The sequence below is a fragment of the Nannobrachium achirus genome (genome assembly GCF_963921795.1).
Source record: "Nannobrachium achirus genome assembly, chromosome: 16".
In the NCBI taxonomy this organism is placed as follows: domain Eukaryota; kingdom Metazoa; phylum Chordata; class Actinopteri; order Myctophiformes; family Myctophidae; genus Nannobrachium; species Nannobrachium achirus.
In genome coordinates this window covers 5,989,398-6,007,103 of record NC_137823.1, presented here as the reverse complement: position 1 = coordinate 6,007,103, position 17,706 = coordinate 5,989,398, and positions in this window count along the sequence as shown.

Here is a 17,706-nt window from a genome sequence, read left to right as displayed (position 1 = left end):
ACGGCATCGCAAACTTCTTGAAAAATCGAGTTTACATAGCATTCAGATTCCGCAGCAACGGACAGAGCATCCCATTGGCGCCAAGGGACTCCATATCAACCACACGTTTCCGCCCGGTTTCGAACCGGGGACCTTTCGCGTGTGAGGCGAACGTGATAACCACTACACTATGGAAACTGGTGACAGTGGCTCTTCAGGGGCTCCCGAGTAAAAGTGCGGAACTGATGGCGAGCCAGACGAGTGGGACAACGCAGGACCTTCATTCCACCTCACTGTATAGAAGGTAATCTACATTACAGGTCATTTGCTTTTCTTTCTTGGCACAGACGCACATTGGAGGTAAACACACAACCTTGCCTACAATGCCTCTTAAACACCCGCACAGGATGTTTCCGCCGGTCTCGAACCGGGGACCTTTCGCGTGTTAGGCGAACGTGATAACCACTACACTACGGAAACAGATGCAGAAACACTGCAACAGGCTGCAGTTTGGAAGGTGTGTCATTTGAGACTACAAGTAGTGCTGCAACTAACGTCGCAATGCTTTGATGACCAAGGAGCTGGGATTTGATCCCCACAGGGAAGCACTATGTAGTGGAAACAGTGGCATCGTCGATTTCTGAAATGTGTGCATTTTCTGCCTCTTTCTTCCCACCTTTTTTTAGGGAATGCAACCATTCCCGCACATATTCTAAAGAACGCCCTGCATTGGCCGGGAATCGAACCCGGGCCTCCCGCATGGCAGGCGAGAATTCTACCACTGAACCACCAATGCTCCTTCTGGAGGGAAGTGAAGCTTTTTTCACAGAGTAGGAACACCTATTAGTTGTACGATAATTCTACCACTGAACCACCAGTGCATGTAGGTGCAACTTCTGCAGAAAAATGAAGCTTTTTTCACGAAATAAGAAAACCCGTTAGTTGTACGAGAATTTTACCACTGAACCACCAATGCATTTAAGTGCGACTTCTAATGAAAAATGACGCTTTTTTTTTCTCACAAAATAGGAAAACCTATTAATTGTACGTTGAGTCCAATTTAAAAGGCACAAAAGGTCAATAGAGGCCAGGATAGACTCCTGGCCTCCCGTGCCCTAGGTCTTCCATTCTCAGTCATCGCAAGAACAATCTATGACCACCGGTCAGCTTATGATGTGCTATTTTCAGGAAATACATTGCACGGAGGTCTTGGCGGTTAAACTGCAAGCATCTCCCCGTCTGGGAATCGAACCCCGGTCTCCCGCGTGACAGGCGGGGATACTCACCACTATACTAACGAGGACACATTCACCTTGCCATGCCCTGTGACCTGCCAGTCACACGGCATCGCAAAATTCTTGAAAAATCGAGTTTACGTAGCATTCAGATTCCGCAGCAACGGACGGAGCATCCCATTGGCGTCAAGGGACTCAATATAAACCACACATGTTTCCGCCCGGTTTCGAACCGGGGACCTTTCGCGTGTGAGGCGAACGTGATAACCACTATACTACGGAAACTGATGACAGTGGATCTTCAGGGGCTCCCGAGTAAAAGCACGGAACTGATGGCGAGTCTTCATTAATGCCAGACGAGTGGGACAACGCAGGACCTTCATTCCACCTCACTGTATAGAAGGTAATCTACATTGCAGGTCATTTGCTTTCCTTTCTTGGCACAGACGCACATTGGAGGTAAACACGCAACCTTGCCTACAATGCCTCTTAAACACCCGCACAGGATGTTTCCGCCCAGTCTCGAACCGGGGACCTTTCGCGTGCTAGGCGAAGGTGATAACCACTACACTACGGAATCAGATGCAGAAACTCTGCAACAGGCTGCAGTTTGGAAGGTGTGTCATTTGAGACTGATTTGATCCCCACAGGGAAGCACTATGTAGTGGAAACAGTGGCATCGTCGATTTCTGAAATGTGTGCATTTTCTGCCTCTTTCTTCCCACCTTTTTTTAGGGAATGCAACCATTCCCGCACATATTCTAAAGAACGCCCTGCATTGGCCGGGAATCGAACCCGGGCCTCCCGCGTGGCAGGCGAGAATTCTACCACTGAACCACCAATGCTCCATCTGGTGGGAAGTGAAGCTTTTTTCACAAAGTAGGAACACCTATTAGTTGTACGATAATTCTACCACTGAACCACCAATGCATGTAGGTGCAACTTCTGCAGAAAAATGAAGCTTTTTTCACAAAATAAGAAAACCTGTTAGTTGTACGAGAATTTTACCACTGAACCACCAATGCATGTAAGTGCGACTTCTGGTGAAAAATGAAGCTTTTTTTTTCTCACAAAATAGGAAAACCTATTAATTGTACGTTGAGTCCAATTTAAAAGGCACAAAAGGTCAAAAGAGGCCTAGTGCATTAATAGGGACGGCATGGCATAGTGGATAGACTCCTGGCCTCCCGTGCCCTAGATAGGTCTTCCATTCCCAGTCATCGCAAGAACAATCTATGACCACCAGTCAGCTTATGCACGGAGGTCTTGGCGGTTAAACTGCAAGCGTCTCCCCGTCGGGGAATCGAACCCCAGTCTCCCGCGTGACAGGCGGGGATACTCACCACTATACTAACGAGGACACATTCTCATTGCCATGCCCTGTGACCTGCCAGTCACACGGCATCGCAAACTTCTTGAAAAATCGAGTTTACGTAGCATTCAGATTCCGCAGCAACGGACAGAGCATCCCATTGGCGTCAAGGGACTCAGTCTCACAAACACATGTTTCCGCCCGGTTTCGAACCGGGGACATTTCGCGTGTGAGGCGAACGTGATAACCACTACACTACGGAAACTGATGACAGTGGATCTTCAGGGGCTCCCGAGTAAAAGCACGGAACTGATGGCGAGTCTTCATTAATACCAGACGAGTGGGACAATGCAGGACCTTCATTCCACCTCACTGTATAGAAGGTAATCTACATTGCAGGTCATTTGCTTTCCTTTCTTGGCACAGACGCACATTGGAGGTAAACACGCAACCTTGCCTACAATGCCTCTTAAACACCCGCACAGGATGTTTCCGCCTGGTCTCGAACCGGGGACCTTTCGCGTGTTAGGCGAACGTGATAACCACTACACTACGGAAACAGATGCAGAAACACTGCAACAGGCTGCAGTTTGGAAGGTGTGTCATTTGAGACTACAAGTAGTGCTGCAACTAACGTCGCAATGCTTTGATGACCAAGGAGCTGGGATTTGATCCCCACAGGGAAGCACTATGTAGTGGAAACAGTGGCATCGTCGATTTCTGAAATGTGTGCATTTTCTGCCTCTTTCTTCCCACCTTTTCTTAGGGAATGCAACCATTCCCGCACATATTCTAAAGAACGCCCTGCATTGGCCGGGAATCGAACCCAGGCCTCCCGCGTGGCAGGCGAGAATTCTACCACTGAACCACCAATGCTCCTTCTGGTGGGAAGTGAAGCTTTTTTCACAGAGTAGGAACACCTATTAGTTGTACGATAATTCTACCACTGAACCACCAATGCATGTAGGTGCAACTTCTGCAGAAAAATGAAGCTTTTTTCACAAAATAAGAAAACCTGTTAGTTGTACGAGAATTTTACCACTGAACCACCAATGCATGTAAGTGCGACTTCTGGTGAAAAATGACGCTTTTTTTTTTCTCACAAAATAGGAAAACCTATTAATTGTACGTTGAGTCCAATTTAAAAGGCACAAAAGATCAAAAGAGGCCTAGTGCATTAATAGGGACGGCATGGCATAGTGGATAGACTCCTGGCCTCCTGTGCCCTAGATAGGTCTTCCATTCCCAGTCATCGCAAGAACAATCTATGACCACCGGTCAGCTTATGATTTTCTATTTTCAGGAAATACATTGCACGGAGGTCTTGGCGGTTAAACTGAAGCGTCTCCCCGTCGGGGAATCGAACCCCGGTCTCCCGTGCGGCGGCCGGGGATTGTTTAGCTAAACGGCCCTAAACAGTGCCGTTCACTCTCTACGGGCTGCCTGAAACTGCCGATGTAGTGACGTTCCTCGACCACAACGTGGGAGTGGATGGGCTGGCCATGGCGCTGTTTCGCTTTCGCTGCCACTGTTGCGTCTGGTGCCCTCTTTACCTATTCTCTACGACTCTATGCTCCGGCGTCTCGAGCTTCCTGTTCAGCGGTGTTTACGTTTACGTTCTCATAACCTGAAGCTGCTGTATGCCAGTCTGATAATGCGACTTTATTTGTTTTAATTATGGGCACGGCAAGTAAACAATGGCGGTATCTCGGTCTCCGAGTGCCTCGCGATTACATTCCGGTTTTGTTTTATGTTTTTGGACGACATCGTGGCCTGGATTTACACATGTAATGTATATATGCATGTTTAGTGTTTGTGACACACGGGGAGAGCAGCAACTGACAGGTAAAATGCCTTTTCAAGATCACAGAAACGTCCCTAGACACACATAACATAGTGTGTTTTACAGTGGACATGTTTGACAAAGGGAAGGATGCTAATTACATTATCATAATCGTTAGAAGACGTTTAATGGCTCCATTAGGGAAGATTACCTTCTTACTTCCCAAGGAAACGTTTTAATGCCCAGGTGTCTGGTGATTTTGTGAACATATATGGATTAACTTTTAGATCTCTGTGTTATAATTAATGGGTTATGAAAAATGTGTCATAGAGACAGAGACAAAGCTGTTCAAATGAAAGATGATAATACTGAGTTATCTTATTCACACCCCTTAGTGTGATAAACTTTGAGAACGCTTTATTCAGATTCTTGTTCAGGCTTAATCTACATTCAAATAAGCATATATTCCTCAAATATGTTCATATTCAATTAATGCCATTTAAAAGTTTATATTATGTACTTCATAATCTGCAAAAAGCTGAAAAAGACCAATGCCCCTCTGGTCACATATTGTCTATCATAAAACATTTATACAACATTTTGTTTTTGTGTGATACTATTGTTATTAAATAAATGCAATTGTAACTGTCATGCCAATATGTATGTCACACAGTTAGCTTTGTAATTACATAATTTATAGCAAATTATAACATCTCTTTTTTTATATCCGTTTTTGTCTGACCCCTGCTGTATTCAAATGTATTGGCATAGCCAGCAGTTAAAAGGCTATATTTCCCTCCCTTCTATTTGGGAGACACATTGATATTTTTTTAACAGTATTTCCAACAGTTTTTAAACCATACAAACACACATATAGCCCACCCTCCCTGGGTCCATTACAAATAAAAACAATGTGTAAAGTAAATAATCATTAAGAAGCTTAAATACATAGTTGAAATTACAAATGGAATAAACAAGCACTCTTGTTTTCATCTCTCTTTTAGAAACTACAGGAAAGCCTCGCTGTGCCCGCACTGGACCAGTGAAGACTGGACCATAAGCGTTCGACATCCCCTATGAAGGAGGCAAACAACAACCTGCTGAACAAACATCATGAACAAAAGGACATGCTGACACGTGTGGACCAGGAATCTGCTGCTGCTGTTCATAACTCTCCAACCACTACACAAAACAACAAAACACCATTAAAACACCATATGTCACAGTATGTTAAGTACAGGGCCACGCTACTGAACACCAGCTCATTAAACACCAGCCCAGAGAATCTCCAGGAGAGACAGCAGCTATGGCACTCTTTGAGAGGGGGGAGTGAGACCAAAAGTGTGCCTGTTGTTCCCATGCCTCTAGTGGCCTCCATCGAGGGCATCTCTTCTGTCTTTTTTTTATATTCATGATTAGAGCATTGTTATCACTCCATTCGACCAACTTATTTACTCTGTGTTAGTGCAATCCAGGATCACTGGGACAATCTAAGAGGGAAATTAAATATTATTTGTGTGATATTATTATAGCAATGGAATTTTAATTGATAGACAATATATATATCCCAGACAGCTCTGTAATTACACCCTTTAAAATAAATAAAAATAGCAAATTGTAACATAACATCTCTTAATTTTATTGTATTTTTTGTCTGATCGATCCCCTTGTTTTCAACTGTATTGGGCATAGTCAGCTATTAAAATGACCCGTTTCCCTCCCTTCTATTTGGGACACATTGATCTGGTTCAGTGGTTCTAACAGGTTTCGCCTCACAAACTTCTTGAAACATCGAGTTCGCAAACTTCTTGAAACATCGAGTTTTCGTAGCATTCAGATTCCGGGGCAACGGACGGAGCATCCCATTGGCATCAAGGGCCTCAGTATCAACCACACATGTGTCCGCCCAGTTTCGAACCGGGGACCTTTCGCGTGTGAGGCGAACGTGATAACCACTACACTACGGAAACTGATGCAGTGGTTCTTCAGGGGCTCCTCTATTTTTCAGGGAACGCAACCATTCCCGCACATATTCTTAAGAGCACCCTGCATTGGCCGGGAATCGAACCCGGGCCTCCCGCGTGGCAGGCGAGAATTCTACCACTGAACCACCAATGCAACCTCTGGTGGGCAGTGAAGCTTTTTTCACAAAATAGGAACACCTATTAATTGTGTAGGAACACCTATTAGTTGTACGATAATTCTACCACTGAACCACCAATGCATGTTTGTTTTCACAGAATACGAAAACCTATTAGTTGCGTCGGAAAACCTGTTAGTTGTACGTGAAGGTTGTCGTGGCCGAGCGGTTAAGGCGATAGACTAGAAATCTATTGGGGTCTCCCCGCGCAGGTTGGAATCCTGCCGACAACGTAATAGCTTTAGTACATATTGGAAGGTACTAGGGGTGCAAGAAAACCTATTAGTTGCGTCGGAAAACCTGTTAGTTGTACAAGAATTTTACCACTGAACCACCAATGCATGTAAGTGCAACTTCTGGTGAAAAACTACGCTTTTTTCTCAAAATAGGAAAACCTATTAATTGTACGTTGAGTCCAATTTAAAAGGCACAAAAAGTCAAAAGAGGCCTAGTGCATTTATAGGGATGGCTTGGCATAGTGGATAGACTCCTGGCCTCCCGTGCCCTAGATAGGTGTTCTATTCCCACTCATCGCAAGACCAATTTATGCCCACCGGTCAGCTTATGATGTGCTATTTTCAGAAAAAACTGCAGGCGTCTCCCCGTCGGGGAATCGGACCCCGGTCTCCCGCGTGACAGGCAGGGATACTCACCACTATACTAACGAGGAGACATTCTCCTGTCCATACCCTGTGACCTGCCAGTCACACAGCATCGCAAACTTCTTGAAATATCGAGTTTTCGTAGCATTCAGATTCCGGGGCAACGGACGGAGCATCCCATCGGCATCAAGGGCCTCAGTATCAACCACACACGTTTCCGCCCAGTTTCGAACCGGGGACCTTTCGCGTGTGAGGCGAACGTGATAACCACTACACTACGGAAACTGACGCAGTGGTTCTTCAGGGGCTCCTCTATTTTTCAGGGAACGCAACCATTCCCGCACATGAAGAGCACCCTGCATTGGCCGGAAATCGAACCCGGGCCTCCCGCGTGGCAGGCGAGAATTCTACCACTGATCCACCAATGCAACTTCTGGTGGGCAGTGAAGCTTTTTTCACAAAATAGGAACACCTATTAATTGTGTAGGAACACCTATTAGTTGTACGATAATTCTACCACTGAACCACCAATGCATGTAGGTGCAACTTCTGCAGAAAAATTAAGCTTTTTTTCATAGAATACAAAAACCTATTAGTTGCGTCGGAAAACCTGTTAGTTGGACGTGAAGGTGAGCGGTTAAGGCGATAGACTAGAAATCTATTGGGGTCTCCCCGCGCAGGTTCGAATCCTGCCGACAACGTAATAGCTTTAGTACATATTGGAAGGTACTAGGGGTGCAAGAAAACCTATTAGTTGCGTAGGAAAACCTGTTAGTTGTACAAGAATGTTACCACTGAACCACCAATGCATGTAAGTGCAACTTCTGGTGAAAAACTACGCTTTTTTCTCAAAATAGGAAAACCTATTAATTGTACGTTGAGTCCAATTTAAAAGGCACAAAAAGTCAAAAGAGGCCTAGTGCATTTATAGGGATGGCTTGGCATAGTGGATAGACTCCTGGCCTCCCGTGCCCTAGATAGGTGTTCTATTCCCACTCATCGCAAGACCAATTTATGCCCACCGGTCAGCTTATGATGTGCTATGTGCTATTTTCAGATAAACTGCAAGCGTCTCCCCGTCGGGGAATCGAACCCCGTTCTCCCGCGTGACAGGTGGGGATACTCACCACTATACTAACGAGGACACATTCTCCTACCCATACCCTGTGACCTGCCAGTCACACAGCATCGCAAACTTCTTGAAACATCGAGTTTTCGTAGCATTCAGATTCCGGGGCAACGGACGGAGCATCCCATCGGCATCAAGGGCCTCAGTATCAACCACACACGTTCCCGCCCAGTTTCGAACCGGGGACCTTTCGCGTGTGAGGCGAACGTGATAACCACTACACTACGGAAACTGATGCAGTGGTTCTTCAGGGGCTCCTCTATTTTTCAGGGAACGCAACCATTCCCGCACATATTCTTAAGAGCACCCTGCATTGGCCGGGAATCGAACCCGGGCCTCCCGCGTGGCAGGCGAGAATTCTACCACTGAACCACCAATGAAACTTCTGGTGGGCAATGAAGCTTTTTTCACAAAATAGGAACACCTATTAATTGTGTAGGAACACCTATTAGTTGTACGATAATTCTACCACTGAACCACCAATGCATGTAGGTGCAACTTCTGCAGAAAAATTAAGCTTTTTTTCATAGAATACAAAAACCTATTAGTTGCGTCGGAAAACCTGTTAGTTGGACGTGAAGGTGAGCGGTTAAGGCGATAGACTAGAAATCTATTGGGGTCTCCCCGCGCAGGTTCGAATCCTGCCGACAACGTACTAGCTTTAGTACATATTGGAAGGTACTAGGGGTGCAAGAAAACCTATTAGTTGCGTCGGAAAACCTGTTAGTTGTACAAGAATTTTACCACTGAACCACCAATGCATGTAAGTGCAACTTCTGGTGAAAAACTACGCTTTTTTCCAAATTAGGAAAACCTATTAATTGTACGTTGAGTCCAATTTAAAAGGCACAAAAAGTCAAAGGAGGCCTAGTGCATTTATGGGGATGGCTTGGCATAGTGGATAGACTCCTGGCCTCCCGTGCCCCAGATAGGTGTTCTATTCCCACTCATCGCAAGACCAATTTATGCCCACCGGTCAGCTTATGATGTGCTATTTTCAGATAAACTGCAAGCATCTCCCCGTCGGGGAATCGAACCCCGGTCTCCCGCGTGACAGGCAGGGATACTCACCACTATACTAACGAGGACACATTCTCCTGTCCATACCCTGTGACCTGCCAGTCACACAGCATCGCAAACTTCTTGAAATATCGAGTTTTCGTAGCATTCAGATTCCAGGGCAACGGACGGAGCATCCCATCGGCATCAAGGGCCTCAGTATCAACCACACACGTTTCCGCCCAGTTTCGAACCGGGGACCTTTCGCGTGTGAGGCGAACGTGATAACCACTACACTACGGAAACTGATGCAGTGGTTCTTCAGGGGCTCCTCTATTTTTTAGGGAACGCAACCATTCCCGCACATATTCTTAAGAGCACCCTGCATTGGCCGGAAATCGAACCCGGGCCTCCCACGTGGCAGGCGAGAATTCTACCACTGATCCACCAATGCAACTTCTGGTGGGCAGTGAAGCTTTTTTCACAAAATAGGAACACCTATTAATTGTGTAGGAACACCTATTAGTTGTACGATAATTCTACCACTGAACCACCAATGCATGTAGGTGCAACTTCTGCAGAAAAATTAAGCTTTTTTTCATAGAATACAAAAACCTATTAGTTGCGTCGGAAAACCTGTTAGTTGGACGTGAAGGTGAGCGGTTAAGGCGATAGACTAGAAATCTATTGGGGTCTCCCCGCGCAGGTTCGAATCCTGCCGACAACGTAATAGCTTTAGTACATATTGGAAGGTACTAGGGGTGCAAGAAAACCTATTAGTTGCGTCGGAAAACCTGTTAGTTGTACAAGAATTTTACCACTGAACCACCAATGCATGTAAGTGCAACTTCTGGTGAAAAACTACGCTTTTTTCTCAAAATAGGAAAACCTATTAATTGTACGTTGAGTCCAATTTAAAAGGCACAAAAAGTCAAAAGAGGCCTAGTGCATTTATAGGGATGGCTTGGCATAGTGGATAGACTCCTGGCCTCCCGTGCCCTAGATAGGTGTTATATTCCCACTCATCGCAAGACCAATTTATGCCCAGCGGTCAGCTTATGATGTGCTATTTTCAGATAAACTGCAAGCATCTCCCCGTCGGGGAATCGAACCACGGTCTCCCGCGTGAGAGGTGGGGATACTCACCACTATACTAACGAGGACACATTCTCCTACCCATACCCTGTGACCTGCCAGTCACACAGCATCGCAAACTTCTTGAAACATCGAGTTTTCGTAGCAATCAGATTCAGGGGCAACGGACGGAGCATCCCATTGGCATCAAGGGCCTCAGTATCAACCACACATGTTTCCGCCCAGTTTTGAACCGGGGACCTTTCGCGTGTGAGGCGAACGTGATAACCACTACACTACGGAAACTGATACAGTGGTTCTTCAGGGGCTCCTCTATTTTTCAGGGAACGCAACCATTCCCGCACATATTCTTAAGATCACCCTGCATTGGCCGGGAATCGAACCCGGGCCTCCCGCGTGGCAGGCGAGAATTCTACCACTGAACCACCAATGCAACTTCTGGTGGGCAGTGAAGCTTTTTTCACAATTAATAGGAACACCTATTAATTGTGTAGGAACACCTATTAGTTGTACGATAATTCTACCACTGAACCACCAATGCATGTAGGTGCAACTTCTGCAGAAAAATTAAGCTTTTTTTCACAGAATACGAAAACCTATTAGTTGCGTCGGAAAACCTGTTAGTTGTACGTGAAGGTTTGGCCGTACCCTCCACCGAATGGCCAGCAAAACAACTCCTAACAAAGTCCTAACAAAGTCCTAACAATTCCTAACAATTCCTAACATCTCCTAACAGTTCCTAACAAAGTCCTAACAATTCCTAACATCTCCTAACAGTTCCTAACAAAGTCCTAACAATTCCTAACCGAATCCTAACAAGTCCTAACAAGAGGGGGCAAAAGAACCAATCATATGCTTGGAAACAGTTGAGGTCATATTATTTATTTAAGACACTATTTTATTTAATTTAATTTAGTTAGGATGTGTTTACATTATTCTGAGAACTATGACGTGGAACATGATTAACATTTACAAAAAAAATGTATACAGTTTATCGTTCCTGGTATTGCACTGAAATGACTGAGTGACACTCATTTTAGACAGGCAGTCGTTTGGGCAGCTAAACTCTAGCACATGTTGGGCAGGGGTCCTAAACTCAGAATGAAAACATAGTTTGCACAGAGTGCTACAAGTTGTCATGTCCCTGTGTCTGTGTGTTTGCAGGTGAGAAATGAAGAGATAAATGGGTATAAATGTTATCAGGAATATGTTTAATGAAGATATATACAGTGTAGAGGATCTGTGCAGCAAACCTTTAATTCCTGCCCCTTGGGAAATGATCATTCCTAACCAAGTGTCAAGTGTGTAACATCAAGATTCTAAATGTCTTTTGTCCTATAGAGATGACTAAGGCAGGGAAGCCAGACTCATACTGGGCCGGTGTGTTGACCCTGTATGCCCAGGGGAAACATACATTTTCTACTGGCCAGAGACCTGGGCAAAGGCGTTGGAGGGCCTGTATCGACAGAATCAAAAATTGCCCCCTGACCCCTGTATTTGGCCTGCCTTTCAGAAGATTTGACATTTTTGGGAAACAGATCCACTGCAAATGTGGCTACCATGGGGTGAGTGATGTCATTGAATCCTTAAATCTGTGATGAGAAATAAATATTTTATATCAGTTTGTATACTCATGTTTCCTTTAGAGAATTATTGTCAAAACTATGCATTTTTCTGTGGCAACCTCACTCAATGAGAAGTTTTCAGGGGTGTCTGATGGGCATTGATGGGCCATCACCTAAGCTCAATTGGATTGCAAATATTGGCCATTTGGGCGAAGGCCCGGCAAAGCCACATTTGCCACTGATCGTAGCTGGGAATAAATGCTTTCTCTTCTGTTCTTTTGACTCGTTCTTCATGACATGTGTTTGATTCTTCAAGTGGCTTTTTTGGTGGAGTACTGTTTGAAGTTAGTGTTTAATGTTTATCAAATACAACATGTAGTTTGATTGTAGTGGGTGCAATGTTTAATGACTTTTTGTTAATTTATTAAAATATAGTAAATACAAAATGTTGTTTTCCCCTTTCACGACAGCAGGCAGGGACAGTTGCAAGTCCACAGGCAGAGCAGGCCACCAGCAGTAGAGCCTGCCACACCGAACGCAAGTGTAGCAGCTGGAAGCCAGAAACGTTCGACCAGCACTTCTATGACATGTTTACTTTGCACTCGGGAAGTGCCATCTGACGAGTTCACAGAGCACCTGTCAGACTACCATGTCCAGGAGCAGTGTGAGCACTGCAGGATGAAGGCCTCAGGTGCATTAGCCTTAACAGAGCACCTCGAGAACTGTAATGTCTTAAAATCTCCCACAGGCCTCCCAAGCACTTCTCCTGCAACCACTTCAGCCCCTCCCTCTGTCCCCCCAGCCCAGGAGAAGAGACAGACATCAATCCTCCCCCAAGCTGCTCCAGCTCCAGTCCATCTCGCAGACCAGCAGGTGACAGACATCCGTCTCCAAGGTGCGCCTGCTCCTTCCCAAGTACCTGAGACGGCATCAATGACATCAAGCCCAGCACTTCTTCCTGCCCCTGCTCCTGCCTGTCCTCCAGCAGCACTCCCACTCTCACTCACTGCAGAGGGAAGCCGGGCTCGGTTTTTACCCAAGCCGTTCCTCAGGGTGATCAAGTCTGGTGATCTAGAGTGGATTGCCCACATCCTCTACGAGGCCAATGGGCAACTGAGGCAGCATGTCAGACAGAACTGGCACCACCCCCCAAGCCCGAGCCGATCCCTCGCACCTCCGAACCCACATGATTACTTCCGCCAGAGACTGTTCCTGTGGGCTCCCATGCGCATGTGGGGCATCCCTCTCAAGTGTAGCCAGTGCAACCGGAAGATGCACCACTCTGGCATTTACACGAAAGTAAGAGAGGTCATTGATGTGGACAGCAAATACTATTTAATTGGGGGCGATTACCCAAGGTGCAGTCAGTGCAAAGTGCCTGTCTGCCCTTGGAGTAATGAAATACTTAACCAGCTGGACCCCTCTAGCCGGAACAAATTCCCTGCTGTTTTAACTACTCATCTGGCACTGGACCGAAGATGTGTCACACTCTTACGTCCTAGAACAGCAGGGAATAGCTCCAGCTATCTGCACCAGGCCTTCCAAGAGGCTCATAGTGAGGAGTGGGGAAGGCGGTCTTGCGAGTATTTCACAGATTGTGAAATACACAAAAGATCCTGCCTGACACGGAGCCAGGCAGTCTATCCACCTCCACCACCCTTCTGTCCCCTGCCACTAGCCCAGTGGTTCGAAACAGCACATACGAACGATGTTGTCGGGCACCTTGACGAGCTTAAAGGTGTCATAACATCAACGTTCGGCAGAATACTGAAGCTCGATTCCACCAAGAAGGTAAATTTAAACCTACATATGCTTGAGGTCATTTGTTCTTTTTGGGGTTGACTAACAATACATGTGCTAATGATGTGCAATTTTATATTTTAATGTAGATCACCAAAAAGCTGGCTGAGACGATTGAGGACACCGCAGCATGGATGACCAACATCGGCAACGAATACGGTCAAGTCCTGAACTCTGTGCTCACAACAGGCGAGGGGGCTGGGATTGATGACTTGTGCCAAGGTGTTGTCCAGCGGTACAGGGAGGCCGGTGAGCCACAGCCAGACGCCATCTATGTGGACAGAGACTGTTGCAGTGACCAAGGTGGGTTACCTGTAATGTGTGGCAGTATGATTACAAAGCAATATAAAGCAAAAAAAACAATTTATCATCTTGTGAATTACACAGGGGTGAACCCGGTTCTGCGACTGTTTCGGCCATGGACATCCACTGTGCGGTTGGATGTGTTCCATTTTATGAGACGGTTTACCAACGGGCTCACAACGGAACACCATCCGCTGTACGGCACGTTCTGCTCAAAGCTGTCAGCTTGTATTTTTGAGTGGGACCAGCAGGATGTCTGTCACCTGAAAGAGGCCAAGCGGGCAGAGCTGAAGGCCAAACGACGGGGCCATGATCCAACCGATGCCCAGGTGTTGGCCAGCATCAGCTCCAGTGAGCTAGCCAGGCACTGCCGCAGGAGAACCCGGGGGGTGGAGGAGACCCGTGCCCTCATCAGAAGTCTTCTGGACTCCATGTGGGACCTTGTGGATGGCACTGGACTGCACCTCATTAATCACGAGAGCATGTCTCGAGTGTGGGAGGTGCAACAAAAGCACCTTGGATGCATCCAAGATCCACCAGGAGTCCAGCTGTACACCAGCATTGGGTCAGGCCTGGAGAAAGGAGGCAAGACACTGGAGGTCCTGAGATGTGGCAGAGGGTCCTCCTCTCTGGAAAGCTTTCACAAGCACCAGTGTGCTTTCATTCCAGGCAAGTTAACATCACACACGCTACTTCTTTTTTTTTCTTTTTTTTTTCTTATTATTAAATGGATTTGTATTACATTGACATAGTATTGATTATTCTTACTGTTGTCTCATCAGGGTGGAGATGCAACGCATTGCACACTCAGATGTACATGCTTGAGGGTTTGTCGAGGTGGAATATAAACCGGGCAGCACAAGCACTTTCAATGGCTGAGGCAACCAGGACAAAGATCTATGATGTACACCTGATGTCCAACATTAATGCTCTCAGCAAGAAAGTCTTGGGAAGACCACTACTTCCTGAGTTTATTCCCCCTGGAAAACCTACCAGTGAGAAAAATAAAGTCTGCTGATGCTGATTATCAAACCTACGCTGCAACATGGTTATTAAACAATAATTTTTCAATTCTGTATATGTTTTGCAGGAGAGCGTATTGCCGTGGAGTATCTTCTGGCACAGTCAAACAGAGGAGATCTCCTGAGCCAGCAGACTGACATCCTGGCAGAGATTTTGGAGGAAGAGCTGGAGGATGATTGTCCTGATGTGACCCTACCACAGGCTCACGACCACACCTTGCAGGTAATATTATGCCAACAGATTTGTCAGCAGTCACATAAATATTGGAAAAAATAATAAACAGTTCCCTCTGTTAAAATAGAACAGACACAACAATGGTTTAAAAGGTAAATGCATTTTTTATTTAACTCCTCAGGAGTTTGGAAGTGGTGGTCCTAGGCCGGGCCAAGATCTCAGGTCCCCATTTGAGGAGGGTGGTGATGCCTCTGCCAGATCCGTCCACACCCCATTGGAGGAGAATGATGCCTTTTCCGGATCCGTCCACACCCCATTGGAGGAGAGTGATGCCTCTGCCGGATCCGTCCACACACCATTGGAGGAGAGTGATGCCTCTGTCAGTTCTGCTCCCACCCCATTAGACGAGAGTGATGGCCCTGCTTGGCCCCTCCACTCCCCAGTTGAGGACAGTGATTCCCCTGCTTTGCCTGCCCTCTCCCCATTGGAGGAGAGTAGGCCCGTCACTCCAGCTCTGGTAATGTGTTATTTATTTTTTTATTTTTTTAAATGTATTTATTTATTTATTTATTTATTTATTCATTCACCATTACAGATGTGGGCTTCTTTATATTCATTCTTGTACCAGATTAATTTTGTTTATGTTAATTTATTGTGACAGGACTCCAGGCGTGATTCGAGAGGCATTTCTGGATGGGAGGCAGTTGATGCATTGGCAGGGTACCTGGTTGGGCTGAACCGCACAATAACTGCGCTCTCCAACGCAGAAGTGGCAGATATTTTGAGGCTGTATTCGTGCCTAAATGCATTTGATCAGACCCCCACCAGATACAACCTCAAGAGCAAAAAAACAACTTTGCCAGGACCTTGGAGAGCTTCACGAAAGCGCAGTGGCTCTGCTCCAGGCCAGCAAGCAGCCGAAAGGTATCTACATATAGCTGTATTCTTTGGCATCTGTATCAGTATATTTATGTCAATGTGTGAACGGGCATGAGGAGCACTATGTGAACTGGTCATATATTTGCAGATTGTTCATGGTTCATGGCCAAGCTGCTCACAGGCCGGACCACAACAGAGTGTCGGAGTGTGTTGCTCTCAAGCTCTACAAAGAGTACAGAGAAGCCAGAAACAGGCCAAAGGATAATAAAGGGAGGACATTTGCCATACCCCAATCCATCGTTATGGCATACAGTCATATTAAACAGTTAGTGGAGGACAACAGGGAGCTCACGGAGAGGAGTGACCTAGTACTTGTGAACATTAACAACAGCACAGTATCCTCCTGGTGAGTTTTTCTTTCAGTTTAGTTAATTTCAATGAGATACTTGAGCAACATATTAAACAATTAACACAACATCTCCTCGTGTGTTTTGTTTTCTGTCTCTGTAGGCTGCATGATCGCCAAAAAAGAGCAGAGCGGGATTCCCTGCTTCAGGGAGTGCAGCTTCCACAGCAGATCACCGTGGCAACAGAGTCCCTCCCAGAGGTTCGTGACCTACCGTCACAGCCTGTTCAGCGTGGGTACAATCCGTTGGAGTTCGTGGAGCCTGACAACCATGAGGGAGAGGCAAAGATCCGCCAGCGACGCAGTGCCAGAACACCTGTACCATGTGCCATTCAACATACATGTGAGGGAGACACATCTGTTGCCAAGCGCGATGCTGCCTCCTCTGACAACAGCTGCATGACACACCACCATAGCTGGATTTCCTTTCTTGAGGAACCCCTGGAACACTCCCAAGAGTGGTCCTCTGTCTACCAGGTACCTCCGGCACCACCAACAGCTCACCCTCAAGGCTTGTCCACTTGCCAGCCGCGGCCAGAACACTCCCATGATTGGCCCGCAACTGTGGGCTACCAACCACACTCCACATCCAACCAGGGCTGGTCTGCCGACATACCACCACCTCCAGCAGCAAGTTCAGCAACTCATGGATGGTCCTCCTCCCACCAACCACCACCTCCAGCAGCAACTCATGGATGGTCCTCCTCCCACCAACCACCACCTCCAGCAGCAACTCATGGATGGTCCTCCTCCCACCAACCACCCCCTCCAGCAGCAACTCATGGATGGTCTGCCACCTCCCACTCTTCTGACCCACCACCCCTAGGTCCAACAGCACAGAGTGGGCCCTCTCACCAAGCACTTTATTCTGTTAATCGGCAGCGTGAATGGAGGCTACGCAAGGCGGCCCTCGAGAACGAAGAGCGAGAGAGAAGAGGTGAGCCGCCAAAGAGGATGAAAATTAAAGAGACCTATCACTACGAGTGTAAGCTATGTGGTCAGCCAAAGAGCAAACAGACTGGCCACTCTCAGCTACGGGGAAAATGGTACTGCCCTGCATCTGGACAGACCCTTCAGGAGTGGAAAGCTTCTTTGTAATTGTACTGTAAAAGCAATACTGTTTTATTTTTTTTTATTTTTTTATTTTTTTACAGTGTAAGGTTAGTTGCTGTTGCAACTATTAAAAAAAACTACTTGAAAATATGTCTTAAACAGAGTTTAGTTGCTCTTGCAAAGTGAAAAGTACTTGAAAATATTCCTTAAGCAATGTTGCTGCAACTAT